Source organism: Eptesicus fuscus, chromosome 7 (genome assembly GCF_027574615.1).
Source record: "Eptesicus fuscus isolate TK198812 chromosome 7, DD_ASM_mEF_20220401, whole genome shotgun sequence".
NCBI lineage: Eukaryota > Metazoa > Chordata > Mammalia > Chiroptera > Vespertilionidae > Eptesicus > Eptesicus fuscus.
Window position 1 is genome coordinate 102,918,298 of NC_072479.1, and position 15,322 is coordinate 102,933,619.

General features: G+C 41.3%; 1 protein-coding gene across 2 annotated transcripts in view; it reads left to right on the forward strand.

The window, feature by feature from the left end:
- Positions 1-15,322, forward strand: part of SGSM3 (small G protein signaling modulator 3) — a 33,238-nt gene that overhangs the window by 798 nt on the left and 17,118 nt on the right. The window lies entirely within an intron of this gene.

Sequence of the window (15,322 nt, forward strand, 5' to 3'; positions counted from 1 at the left end):
GGAGGCCGAAGTCTCTTTGCAGTTCCTCGTGCTGCTCGCCAGGCTGCGGTTCGGGCTGGCTCCGGTTTGGTTCTGGTGGGGTACTGACGGTGTCCTGGAGTATTGACCCTTCTGTCTCCTTTCTTTGGTAAATTCAAGTTCCTAATCAGACTGGAAAGAACTGAATTTTCTATTTTGACTTGTTTACTTGTAGCTTTTGTGATTCTTTGTGGATACACATATATTCCTACTTCTTTTCTTCCTCAGCTCTTCCAGTTCTCTCTGAACGCGACACAACAGCTCTACCGTCTTTGTTTTAAATCTGTGTTTCTGTTCTCCATGATCAGCTTGTAACTGACTCTAAATAAAGGCCAGTATCTTTCCTGTCCTGTGATAATCCTCAGTGCCTGTAGCCTTTTCATCACGAATTGTCGCATTACCCGGCGTTAGTCCTCTTTCCCATATCCCTTCTTAAGCATGGAGGTGTGTGATCTGGGAGAGGGCTGGTGGTGTTTCTGTTGATCAGACATAGGTAACAGGTGCGTGACCAGAGCATTAACTTTAATTAAAAGGCTGTGAACAAAAATTGTTTAAATATAAAAGGGCTTACTAACCTTATGAATTTGGGATCTTGTCAGGTTGACAGAAAAGTCCATCAACTAGAGTAGCACCTCACAGAAATGAGCCTGACACTAGGGTGAAATATTGAGAAAGGAACTCAGGAGAGAATCAATCATCTCTTATCATACAAGCCATCTTTCTGTGCCTGGAGTGGATGCTGGGAACACCTGTTGTCTTAGACACTTACTGTTCTCTGTTTCTCTCTTCTTAGTTCTCAATGAGAGTTTTGGCAGGAGCCCAAAATCTTGTACATTTGATAATTTAACATCAATTTCATCTAGTTATTCTCCAGATCCTCTCTGCTCCTCAGCTGGTGACATCAGTAATTTTCCATAGCAGCCATTCGTGCCCTCATGCACTGTGACAAGGAAGTGGAGTAGCACAGAGGGTGGTACACACAGAAGAAGCAAGAACCCAGTTTCTTTGCCGTCACACAGTACACATAGATTAGAGACAGGAAATCTGGACTGGAGCACACATTATATGGTTGAGTTAGTCCGGGCTTCCGCATACCGTAAAAAGCATTGATAACATTCATTGAACATCTTCTGTTTGCTAAGTGCTGTAATTGTCACCGTGAGGTGTAGGTATTATTCTCATTTTATGTGTAAGTGTAAGCTGAAGTACAGAAATTCAGTGAATTGCCTACAATTATGGTGACAGGGCCAGAATTCAACTTCAAGTCTGACTCTGACACCCCTGCTGTTTCTACTGTGCTTGCTGCACTACCTTATCAACAAAGATGTTCAAGTCTTGCTCATATTTAAAAATGTATAAAACTTTACTGTGATCACATTTCTCCTTCAAACTACTACCATTTCCTGCCCTTCTCTTCCATTTACTCCTTAGTTCAGCAGTCGCCAACCTTTCGGACCTCACGGACCACCAGTCGTCAGCAGACCACCGGTTGGCGACCGCTGCTAGTTCATTGCAGTCTGGCTTCCACCCTCAACTTTTGAAATTGCTCTCATGAGCTCCATTCAACCATTTATTGAATACCTACTGTATGTACCATCTTCTAGATGTACAGAGGCCAAAACATGGTTCTTGCCCTGTTGAGGGACTAACGAGGAGGAAAAAGAAATTCATACATGTCAATGTGATGTGTTAACTGCTGATGGAGCAATCTTTGCTCTTGGGAGTTGGGGGAGGAACATGTCACTGAGAAAGTGACACTGGACTGCCAACAGAGAGAAATCTACCCCGTGGTTCTCAACCTTCCTAATGCCGCGACCCTTTAATACAGTTCCTCATGTTGTGGTGACCCCCAACCATAAAATTATTTTCGTTGCTACTTCATAACTGTAATTTTGCTACTGTTAATGAATCGTAATGTAAATATCTGTGTTTTCCGATGGTCTTAGGCTCTAAGACCACTAGCAGGGTCGCCTAAGACCATCAGAAAACACACATATTTACATTATGATTCATAATAGTAGCAAAATTACAGTTATGAAGTAGCAACGAAAATAATTTTATGGTTGGGGGTCACCACAACATGAGGAACTGTATTAAAGGGTCGCAGCATTAGAAAGGTTGAGAACCACTGTTTTAGACAGTGGTGCTGGGACTGCATACTTAGGTGTGTGTACTTTTAGGAGAAACTGTATCTTGCCAGTGAGAGATGATACACTTGAAATATACAATGTAGGTTTTTGAGTCTGACCTGGGAACTGATCCTTAATTTTTTTCCTCATGATGCCAGCCTACAATGTAAGCTCTATGAAAGTAGAGTCTGTCTTTTTCACCACCTCACTTCTATCTCCTAGAATAGTGGTAAGAGATCAATAAGTATCTGTTGAGCGAACACTTCCTAGAAGGCTGTGTTCTGCAGTGGTAGGTACTGTCTAGTAATACTATGTGACTGAAAGGTGAGGCAGGCTGTCAGTGTGGCCTGTGAACTGATTTTGAAGACACCATCGTTTGAATAGTATCACCTCTCCCTCTTTTTGACCAATTAGGCTTGTTACCTATGGTCACAATTCATAAATGAGGAGCGAGACATTCACTGCATTTCGATCGGCACTGTTAACTATGTCTTCACTTCTAACATTGTGCCTCTTTTGCAGTTATAAACACGTTCATGCTTTTTCTAACTGTGATGTAGGTTTTTTTCTTGTGCTAATGATGTGAATTGTTTTGGAAAGTTAACTACTTTGGCATGATTAAATAGCTTTATCAATAAGAGGAACATCAGGCCTTGGCCGGGTGTCTCGGTTGGAGCGGGTTCGATTCCTGATCAGGGCACATACCTGGGTTGGGAGTTCGATTCCTGGATGGGGTGCATACAGGAGGCACCTGGTCAATGTTTCTTTCTCACATTGATGTTTTTCTCTCTCTCTCTCCCCCTCTTCCCCTCCTCTCTTTCATATATATATATATATATATATATATATATATATATATGTATGTGTGTATATATATATATGTATGTATGTATATATGTAGTGGGGTTTTTTCCTCTGGAAGGATTAAAAATAAAAAAGAGTAACATCAGAAATAAGATTGAACACTCTAATCCAGTTATCAGAAGGCTTGTTCTTGAGAAGGGCCTGATTTCCAATTAGGGCTTCCTTTTTTTTTTTTTTTTTTTAACAAAATGATAAGACCTGGGCCTCTCTAGATATCTCATTAGCCTTCTAGCTAGCATTCTAAAGACATGAAACAACAAATCATTTCCCTCTTCTTGTGTTTGAGTTTCATTTGTAAATATTCTTAATTTGTGTGACTTGAGGTTAGGGTTAAAGTCCAAATACCACTGTGTGTGTGTGTGTGTGTGTGTGTGTGTGTGTGTGTGTGTGTAATTCTGAACTTAGTAGAATATAGTAATTAGGAGCACCTAACAATGAAGTTCCAATTCTGACTCTACCACTTTAAACTTTGATATTACTTCCCAATGCCTCATTTTCCTTTTCTGTAAAATTGGAATAATTACTACTACTACTACCACCACCACCACTCATAATAATAGTTAATATTTATTGGGTATTTACTATATACTAGGCACAGAATTTTATTACATTAACTCAGTCTTTACAACCACCCTATATATTATTAGTATTATGCCCACTTAATATGAGGAGACAGTCACAGAAATGTTGAGTAACTTGCTTAAGGCCACACAAATAAGTGGTGGAATCAGCATTTGAACCTGGGTAGTCAAGACTCCAGAGTTTGTACTCATAACCTCCTACTTCATAGGGTTGTTTTGAAGATTAAATAAAATCTATGTAATGTGTCTGACAACTACAGTTGTACTAGTCAGTGTGGTGTAATAGAAGGACGGCTCAGGAGTCGCTGAGTGTTCGACGTGAGCATTGCTTAACCTCTCTGAGCCCTGGTGTTCTCAGGTTTCTTAGCTCAGTGGTAAATGCTCAGTAAATATTTTCCTTGGTACCTCCCTTATAATACCTCAGTCCATTCACTGACACCGAGTAAATAGGGTTGGATTACCATACTTTAGGGTTATTATGTAGTTATTTTCATATCTGCAATTGAAACATCCCCAGTAATTATATAGATGGTATGGCCAAATAAATGACTTAAAGATAAGATAGTTTGCAGACCTGTATGGTTTAATTATGTGAGGAATAGGGACCTTATCAACTTCATTTATGATCTCATGTTAAGTACTGTATGCTTCTAGGTTAATATAAAACTTTAAATGTAAAGTTCTCCGTGGCCTTTTTTTGCCAGTCGGCCCTCAAGGAGCTTATTTTCCTCAGACACTCTTGCCTGCCATTTTTCAGAGCTACCTGAATGTTGAGATGCAGTTAGCTAAGGGTTATTTGTTTCACTTTTACTTCTAAGGAGGTGGTTGCCCCCCTCCCCCCTGGTGTGGGAATGACAGAAGGTCCATGCAGCACCTTGCTTTTGCTTCCTTGTCACTATCCAGGTACTGCCAGGCTATAAACTTAGGGGAGTGATCCTGGGAGGGACTCGGGGAGGTAGCTAGATTACCTTAGATGATTAATTATTTTACAGGAAGACCTAGAGTGGATGAGCATGGTCCAGAAGTCTGCACAGCAGAGTTTCATGTAACCGGTGCTGCTGTGCAGGAAAGGGGGAGCTGTACCTGAGCTTGCGGAATTCTGGGGTGAGGTTCCTGTTTCCATGGTCTGTTCTTCCACAGTCTGCTCTGCCTTGCACAATCACCCCCAGCTCTTGCCTAAAGGAACACTCTCTGTCTCTGGTCACAAAGGAAATACTGACTCAGGGAAGGGAAATCAGTTCCAGCTGTAAACCTGTGGGAGCAGGAGCAGGAGCAGAGCTCAAAATAGAGTCGATTATGGGAGTCATTTTGCTCTTCTGCTGATGCCAGTTTTGGGGGAGTCAGTTGAGAAATTTGGATGATGTAGTGGGTCTTTACTTGATATGTCTTTGGCAATAAGGGAGATAAAGGGTGATATGAATAATAAAGATGTTTCCAAAAAGAATGACTGCGGTGACTGGAGCAGGGAACCAGTTCTGGAAGATTAGTGCCACTAGCTGCCTTATCATGGTGATTGTTGGGGCCCAAGGTTCGAGACTTTCTTTACATACTGTTGTTTCATTTACGTAGCAGCATGCTCTGAGAAAGTAGGTGGGTTCCAACGTCAGAAAGAAGTATTCTATGGCAGGAGCATAGAGCATGGGTTGAGGGCGAATGAGAGGTAGGTGTTGAGAGATGAAGCTGGAATGGTTAGCAAGGATTACTAGGTCATTCAGGGTCTTATAAGCCAAGTTATCAAATTTGGACTTTTTCCTAAAGTCAAAGGGAAGAAAAAGGGGTTTAAAGAAAAGGAAATCACTAGTTGCATTTTTAAAGGATTTCTCTGGCTGCAGAATAGAGTAGGGGCTTGGGGTGGGGGGTGGGGGTAGGGATCCCAGTTGAGAGATTTGTAATAACCATGGTTGTGAGAAATGAAAACTAGCGACAAGTTGAAGAAAAAGAAAGGAAATTCAGAAAATATTAGGAAAAGCCTGAGAGTTGGGGGTGGATGAAGGAGAATCCATTAGCCATGAGGCTGAAGAGAGTAGGTGGGTAGGTGATAATGCCTGTTTCCTGAGATAGGGACCACTGTTTTTGCTCTTTGCCTTTTTCACTTAATGCTGTATCTTGAAGATCATTCCCTATTAATGCATAAATAGTTAACCTATTCTTTTTTGATAGATGCACACTATTCCATTATATACATGTACTGTCCTTTATTTAATCCCTTTTAATGGGTATTTAGGTTTTCTAATATTTTGCTATCACAAGCAGTGTTGTACAGATTGTCCTTTTTTTTTTTTTTAAATTGATTTCAGAGAGGGAGAGAGAGATAGAAACATCATTGATGAGAGGGAATCCTTGACTGGCTGTCTCCTGCACACCCCTTACTGGGGATGAAGCCTGCCAACCTGGGCATGTGCCCTTGACCGGAATCGAACCCGGGACCCTTCAGTCTGCAGGCCGATGCTTTATCCACTGAGCCAAACGTGCTAGGGCGGGAGTGTCCTTGTATATGAATCATTTTGCTGAAATGCAGAATAAGTTTCCAGAAATGGAAATTGGTGGACCATAGGACCTATAAATGTTTTAATACAGCTTTTCTTATTAGAGTTCCTGGCACTTAGAAAGTCTGCAATGAATGGTAGCTATTAAGATGAATGTGTCCTAGAGGGGTTGTACGATATGTTACAGATAGAGTGAATAGGGGCATCTGGCACAACCAGAGAGGGGTGTCGGAGAAGGCTTCCAGGGGGAATTGCCTGGGCTGAGCCTTGAAGAATGAGAAGTCAGGTGAAGTGGAGGCATTACAAACAAAGGAAGCTCAAGGAGCCAGCACAGGAACTCAAAGAGGATCTTGTACGTGGAGATCTACCAGGAGTTTGGTATTCCCTCCACTCAGCAGTCTACCCCTGAAATGGGTAAAGGCTCTTAAGAGTAAGGCAGGCTTTACTGAAGATATGGAATAACAAAGGGATCTTTTTTTTTTTTTAAATATATTTTATTGATTTTTTACAGAGAGGAAGGGAGAGGGATAGAGAGCTAGAAACATCGATGAGAGAGAATCATCGACTAGCTGCCTCCTGCACACCCCCCACCAGGGATGTGCCCGCAGCCAATGTACATGCCCTTGACCGGAATCGAACCTGGGACCTTTCAGTCCGCAGGCCGATGCTCTATCCATTGAGCCAAACCGGTTTCGGCAACAAAGGGATCTTACTTTGCAATGGGGTTTGGGATTATCCTTTTCTGCAAAAGCATTTATTTGGTCCCGACCCCGAGGCCTCCTCAAACGCAGATGCACAGTGTTAATGTCTCATAGGTGGTTCTGTTGTACAGGATGCAGCTCCTTACCTTGTCTTTGGACTTCTCTTCCCCTCCCCTCTATAGTCCAGGCCACCTCTATTGTCCGTTCTCACCTGTCTCCAAATTTCTCTTGATTTCTTTTGCTAGGCCATTGATAAATCTTTCCTTTCTTCTAATCTATGCCTTCAAAGTTTATCCTCCACCTTTAGGGAGTTGATTTTCCCAAACAAAGATAAACTCTTTCTCTGAGAAGCCTTCTGGAGCCAACTATTAAAAAGCAATTTTCCACTCTGCTATAATTATACAATTTTAAGTTCACTTTAGGGGTCATTAGATTTATTGTCTGCTTCAACTGGCATCATGTTAAACTCCATTACCAGTCATTTGTTGCTAACCTAATCTTATACTTTGATTTTTATTAACAGAGTTGACACTAAAGTCAAGAAAGCAGACTTTAAAAATCCAAATCCTCTCCCAAATGAGACAGATGTGTTAATGTCATTTTAAAAAATCTTTAGAGGGAGAGTACCTCACAGCATTGTTTTTATTGCAAAATTTGCTTTTTAGGTGCTTCAATATTGAGTTTTAAAGTGTTGTAAGTTCTTTTTCCAGCGATTACTTCGACTGTTGGGAAACTTGTTACATTCTTTTATAATTTTTACCTTTTAGTGGCTTAGGGAGTTCCTGACTTCACAGGTTGCTAAGATGTCAAATTCATGCTGAGTAGTGTAAGTAAAGTGTTAGTTACAAATGAGAGAGAAAGGGATCCTTTTCACAGTTACAAATAAGCTATTGCTAACAGTTTGCACCTTTTTATTTTTCACTTGTGCTTTTCTTGGTTTTGTATAAACATTAAATCCCCGGAGGAGATGGATATTTAAGTTGATAAGTAGTAGCTTTGACAGAAAGAGCAGGGAAGACAGAGGGGCTATGGGTGCTGTATGTTCAGGACTTCATTTGTGGACCTCAGAACACACTCAGGTAGGACACTTCTTATTCCTCAACGTTCTACGATACTTAAATGTAATTTTAAAAATTGAGATATAATTCATGCACCACAAAGTCACCGTTTTAAAGTGTACAGTTCAGAGGTTTTCAGTGTATCCACTTGTGTTGTGCAACCATTACCACTGTCAAATTCCAGAATATTTTTATCATCCCAGAAAGGAACTCCATACCCATTAGGAGTCATTCCCTATTTTCCCCTCCCTCCAGCCCCTGGAAACCACTAATCTACTTCCTGTCTCTATCGATTTGTCTATTCCAGGCATTTCATATAAATGGAATCATAGAAATGTCACTGGCTTCTTTCATGAGTATGTTTTCAAGGTTCATCCATGTTGTAGTGTATATCTGTACTTCAGTCCTTTTTATGGCTGAATAATAGCCTAGTACATGGATATACACATTTTGTTTATCCATGTGTCCATTGATGAACATTTGGATTGTTTTCATTTTTAGGCTATTATAAATAACTAGAGGCCCAATGCACGAAATTGGTGCAAGGGACTTGGCCCTTGCAGCCCCGGCTGCCTCGGCTGGCCCTCACAGCCCTGGCTTTGTCTGGAAGGTTGTCTGGATGGTCAGTCGTTCTGCTGTTCGGTCTAATTAGCATATTAGCTCTTTATTATATAGGATGCTGTTGTGAGTATTTGTTTACAGGTTTTATGTGATGTAATTATTTTTAAACACAGTACTTCTGTACTTTGTCAAAAAAGAAAACATTAGAAATCAAGACTAGTAAACCCATATTCCTACCACCTTACCCAGCCATGTTCATTTTTATATTACCTTCAATATGTATAATATTCCCAATAGTTAAGAAATCGTGTGCTGTCTTGATGCTGATAACTCCACTCTTCTTTTCCCTCTTCAACCCACTCCTGTTGACTTTCCCTCACCATTAACAATCAGAGCTCTTGTCCAGATCACCAACAATCTCCAGCTTGCCGAACCAGTGACCTCCAGGTGGCATGTGATGCTGATGGTCCTCCCTTCCTCTGGAAACACTTTCTTTTCTTGGTTTTTGAGCACCACACATTACTTCACTGGCTACTCCTCAAGTTATATTTCCTGTTTCTTTTTCTGCCTAACCTCTAAATATTGGAAAGTTCCAAGATTTGGTCCTAGGCCACTACTCTGCATTGTCTCCTCAGCCATGACATCTACTCCTAATGATTCCTAAATTCACATCTTCAGTTCTGACTTTGGTGAGCTCTCTTGATTTCTTTTTTTAAATATATTTTTATTGATTTCAGAGAGGAAGGGAGAGGGAGAGAGAGGTAGAAATCAATGATGAGAGAGCTGCCTTTTGCATGGCCCCTACTAGGGATCAAGCCCATATCCCAGGCATGTGCTCTGACCAGGAATTGAACCATGACCTCCTGGTTCATAGGTTGACACTCAACTACTGAGCCATGCCAGCTGGGCAGATTTCTAACCCTGAAACCTGCTCTTCCCCGAGTCGTCCCTCATCTTGGTTGATGGGACCTATATAGTTGCTGGAGTCTAAAACCTTAGGAGACACTATTGATTCCTGCTTTCCATTATCTACCTCTGCACTACCTCCACATTATATCCAGAATCTAATTAGTCATCATCTCAAGATAGCATCCTCACCTGGACAATTGTAATAGCTTAGAGTCTTAACCCCTCTGCAGTTCACTCTTCACCATAGCGAATGTGATTTCTTTAAAAACCTAAGTCAGAGACCGTGTCATACCCTTCCAATGGCTTCCCATCAAAATAAAAGCCAGAGTCTTTGCCATGGGTAGAAGGCCCTACCTAACCTAGCTCCTGCCTGTCTCTCCAGTGCTTTCTGCTAATTTCCCCCGCATTGCTCTACCTCAGACACACTAGCCTTTTATTTCTCCAGGGCCATAAACTGTTCTTTAAGGCCTGCATTGCAGGAGCCATTTCCTCTGCTTGGGCTGCCCTTCTAGGTCTTTGCAGAGCTGGCTCCTTGTCAGAGCTGCCATCAGCTGAAATGTTACCCCCCCAGAGAGGCTTTCCCTGACACTTGTCAAAAATAGTCCTCCTGCCACTGCCTGTTACTCTGGAAATTATTCTGTGTTTTCTTCATAGCATATATTATTACTCTGAAATTATTTTATTTACTTACCTATTTTTATTGCAAAAATTTTTAATTGAGGTCTAATTGACATGTAACATTATATTAGTTTCAGGTGTATAACATCAAGATTCAGTATTTGTATATATTGTGAAATGATCACCACAATAAGACAAGAAAACATCCGTTACCTTACATAGTTGCAAAACACTTTTTTTCATGATGAAAAGTTTTAAGAACTTTCTTAGCAACTTTCAAATATGCTGTATGGTATTAGTAACTATAGTCACCACGAATTATTTATTTTAAAACTGGAAGTTTGTACCTTCACCCATTTCTCCCCCCCCCCCCTCCCTGCTTTTGGCAACCACTAATCTGTTCCCTGTATCTCTGAGCTTGGCGTTTTTGTTTTTGTTTTTTGAACGTTCTACATATGAGTGAGATTTTACGGTATTTGTCTTTTTCTACCTAATTTATTTCACTGTTTACTTATTTATTGTCTGTTTCTCACTAATATTAATAGCCGGATTAAGCACACACTATGTTATAGGTATTTATTTACATTTTGTCATCCCCATTTTATAGATGAGGAAACTGCAGTTCACAACAGTAAGAACTTGGTCTATCTTGTTTTACTGCTATATCCCTAGCACATGTAACAGTGTCTGGCACATAGTAGTTGCTCAAAAAATACTTGTTGGTTGGGTAGAAGACGGGAAGACTCCCAAATTTATATCTATAGTACTGCATCTCCCTGAAGATGTACACGTGTGTTTCCAGTCACCTACTAACATCTCCACTTGGTTTTCTAAGCAACATGGAAAGTATCCCACAACTCTTACCTCCCTCTTTGCCTAAACCTTTTTCCCTCTTCCCCATATTAGTAAGTGGCATCGGCCACTTACCGGTTTCGGCCAAAGTGATTTTTTAAAAACATGTAGTTCGCCCTAACTGGTTTGGCTCAGTGGATAGAGCGTCAGCCTGCGGACTGAAGGGTCCCAGGTTCGATTCTGGTCAAGGGCATGTACCTTGGTTGCAGGCACATCCCCAGTGGGGAGTGTGCAGGAGGCAGCTGATTGATGTTTTTCTCTCATCGATGTTTCTAACTCTCTATCCCTCTCCCTTCCTCTCTGTAAAAAAAAAAAAAAAATCAATAAAATATATTTAAAACAAAACAAAACAACATGTAGTTCACACCACTGCCGTGTTTAGGACCCTTTTGTGGATTCCCATTGTTAAAATCTGAATCTTTCACTCTGGCCTGCAATCTCCTAGTGATCTAGGTGCCTCTGCCTCTTACTTCCCTCTTCCTGTTGCCCCGCTTGTTCACTGTGTTTCTGTTCCTCCAAGATCTTCCCCACCTTAGAGCTTTTGGACTGGCCATTTCTTCTGCCCGTGACTCTCTACCCCTAGATCTTTGCAGGACTGGCTTCTTGTCCTTCAGATTTTAACTCAAAAAGCACTTCATAGATTTCTCCCCTGGATTCTATATCACATTAGCCTTTTGTTTTATTCAGAGCACCTACCACACTCTGGAATTGTCATTTATTTATCCATCTATTTATTTTCTGTTTGATTTTCCCCCTCTAGATTATAAATCATTGTTGCTCTAGCACATAATATGTTATAGAAATATTTGGGGAGGGAATGACTGAATGATATACACATTCTGGGTGTACATGCTATATTATAATACCACTAGAGGCCCAGTGCATGAAAATTCATGCACTGGAAGGGGGGGGTCCCTCAGTCCAGCCTACCCCCTCTCACAGTCCAGGAGCCCTCAGGGGCGGGAGGCAACCCGGTGATCAGGGAAAGGCGACGCCCCCATCACACCTCGGCTGCTGCCACTGCCGGCAGCGCAAGCCTCAGCCGGCCCTGGTTACCTGAGCCTTGGGCGGCTCTGGGCAGCTGGGCAGTCACCATCTGAGGCTTGCCTGCGCCTCTGGGTGGCTGGGGGGCTGAGGGGACTGGGGGACTCCGGAGGCAGGTTCATGGAGCAGCCGGACCCGCCTGGGGGCGGGCCCGGCCATTCCGAATGCCTGCCGTCCCAGTGGGGCTGAGGGGACTGGGCGCCGCCATCTTGTGGCTGTGGGTGCCGCCATCTTTGAGGGTGTGACAATCAATTAGCATATTCCCTCCTTATTGGCTGTGGGCGCTGCCATCTTTGTGAGGGCGTGATGGTCAATTAACATATTCCCTCTTTATTAGATAGGATGTGTTCCCCGTAATGTTAGATCATAAATAAGGTCAATATTTCTTTAGTCCCCATAATTGGGATTCTTTTTATATTCTTGTGACTGGCTTATTTCACTAAGTATACTATTTCTTCTTTTATGTTATTAAAGTTTACTTTACATACAATAAAATTCACCCCTTTTAGTGTGCAGCTCTGCAAGCTCTGACAAATACATACAATCATGTAATTACCAACACAGCAAGATACACAACAGTTCTATCACCCTAAAAAATTAGCCCATGTCACTATGTAGTCCACTTTCCTATACCCCTTTCTGATAGAAACTACTGGTCTGTCTTTTTGCCAACGCCACACTGTCCTGTAGCTTTGTAGTAAGTATTGAAATCTGGTAGTGTGAGTTCTCCAACCTTCTGCTTTTTCAAAATTGTTTGGAGTATTCTGGTTCCTTTGCCCATCGATTTAATTTTAGATTCAGCTTGTCATTTTCTCCAGGAAATCATCTGGGTTTTGATTGGAATTATGTTAAATTCTTTCCTGTTCCCAGTCTTAGGGGGAAAGCCATCAGTCTTTGATCATTAAGTGTGATGTGAACTGTAGGATTTTTATAAATGCCCTTTATTAGGTTAAGGAAATTTTCATGTATTTCTGTTTGAGTTTTTATCATGAATAGATATTAACTTTTGTCAAATGCTTGTTCTATTGAGTTAATTGTAGTTTTGCTTCTTTGGTCCATTGATATGGTTTTTAAATATTGAACAAATCTTGCATTCCCAAGATAAAGCCCCCTTGGTCATGACGGTATTGTTTTTCTAAGTATTGTAATTTTATATGTATTGTGTGTTTTTATGTATTGGCATAAAGTTGTTTATAATGTTCTCTTATTACATCGATTTTTCTCTATTTTTTGTTTTCTACTTTATTGATTTCTGTTTTTATCTTTGTTTTCTTTTTTCTGTCTACTTTGGATTAAATCCATCAATAAATTCAACAACTTAGATAATGGACAAATTTCTTAAAAGTACACAAACTACCAAAACAGAGCTCACTCAAGAAGAAAAAGATGATTGGAATAGTCTTATCTCTGTTAAAGAAATTGTAGTTGGAAACCTTCCTACAAAGAAAACTCCAGGCACACATGATGTCATTGGTGATTTTTACTCAACATTTAAGAAAGAAATAATACCAATTTCTATACAAACTCTTTTTGAAAATTGAGGAGAGGAGACTGCTTCCCAAATCATTCTATAAAGCAAACATTATCCTGATACCAAAACAAGAAAAAGGTATTATCAGGAAAGAAAAATACAGATCAGATATCTTCCATGAACATAGCTGCAAGAATTCTAAACAGAATTTTAGTGAATTGCATTACACAAATATATAAAAAGGTTAATACATCAGGATGATTCTGTGGGGTGAACTTGGGGTGTTATTCCTCTTACAGGTGGTTTTTCCTAGCTTTGGGTGGTTTCCTCACACATGTGTTGTAACCAGTATTAAGATGAAGAGTTGGGTCCTGGCCGGTGTTATCAGTGGTTAGAACGTCAGCCCATGCACCCAAGAACCATGGATTTGATTCCTGGTCAAGGGCACTTAGCTGGGTTTCAGGTTTAATCCCCAACCCTGGTTGGTGTGCGTGTAGGAGGCAACCTCTCTCATCTCTCTCTCTCTCTCCCTCCCTCTTCCTTCCCCCTTCCACTCTCTCTAAAAATCAATGGGAAAAATATCCTTGGGTGAGGATTAACGAAAAATAAACAAATAGCCCGGCTGGTGCGGCTCAGTGGCTGAGCACTGTGCACCAAGAGGTCGCCAGTGCAATTCCTGGTCATGGCACATGCCTGGGCTGCGGGCTCGATCCCCAGTAAGGGCATGCAGGAGGCAGCCAATCACTGTTTCTATCTCTCCCTCTACCTCCCTCTCTTGCTAAAATCAATAAAAATTAGACGGACGGACGGACGGACGGATGGATGGATGAAAATTTGGGTTGCCCTGTACAGATTTCTGAATTTTGTCTGTGTCAGTCTCTCTCCTCCATTTCTCTGCTCTGCACATTCAAGCTGCTTTAGCTTCTAACTCTCACCTCAGCTCCTGGGTCACTCCCAGCACTGTAGCCTGCAGACTCTCCAGGCAGCGACTGAGGAGAAGGTTGTTTTCTCTCTCTCAGGGTTCACTGCCTTGTGCTGCTTGATCTCCAGCATCTGAAAATCACTGTTTCGTCTATTTTTCCAGTTTTTCAGTTGTTCAAGTTTGGAGAGTAATATATTTAGTCCTTGTAACTCCATCTTGGCCAGATGCAGAAGTCCAGAGTTGGAATGTGAAATGAGTGAATCAGATTTATTGTGTCAGTATACCAAAATTTGATGAATTTGCCTAATGTTAAACATTTAAATTATTTCATATTGTTGTGTGTAGGTAATGCTGCAGTAAACCTTTCATGCACATATCTTTTGCTTTAATTGAATTATTCTATTAAGTTTCTAAGAAAATAGTTACTGAATAAAGGATGTGGAAATATTTTTGTATATTCCATTCCTAAAGGAATGATCAGTTTACAGCAGTTCATGAGTGAAGTAGATTTTTATCACAAAACTAGTTATTGCCGACATTGAATATTTTATTTAAAAATGTATTTTTAATTTTTAACATATGTATATGTACATATACATATGTACATATATGTATACATTTATATGTATTTGTATATACATTTTAATATGTATATACATATAATTATACCAACGTACATACATTCGTGTGTGTGTGTGTGTGTGTGTGTGTGTATGTATATATAGGATGGGGCAAAATTAGGTTTAGTTATTCATATGGAAAATAATACAATCTATACTAATAAAAGGGTAATATGCTAATTAGACCAGACATCCATCCAGATGTCCTGCCAGACAAAGCCACGTGGTGGGGGCCAAGGCAGAGGTGGTTGGGGGCGATCACGTCAGCAGGGGAGGGCAGTTAAGGGCGACCAGGCCAGCAGGGGAGGGCAGTTAGGGGCGACCAGGCCGGCAGGGGAGGGTAGTTAGGGGCGACCAGGCCGGCAGGGGAGGGCAGTTAGGGGCGACCAGGCCGGCAGGGGAGGGCAGTTAGGGGCGACCAGGCCGGCAGGGGAGGGCAGTTAGGGGCGACCAGGCCGGCAGGCAGAGTGGTTAGGGGTGATCAGGCA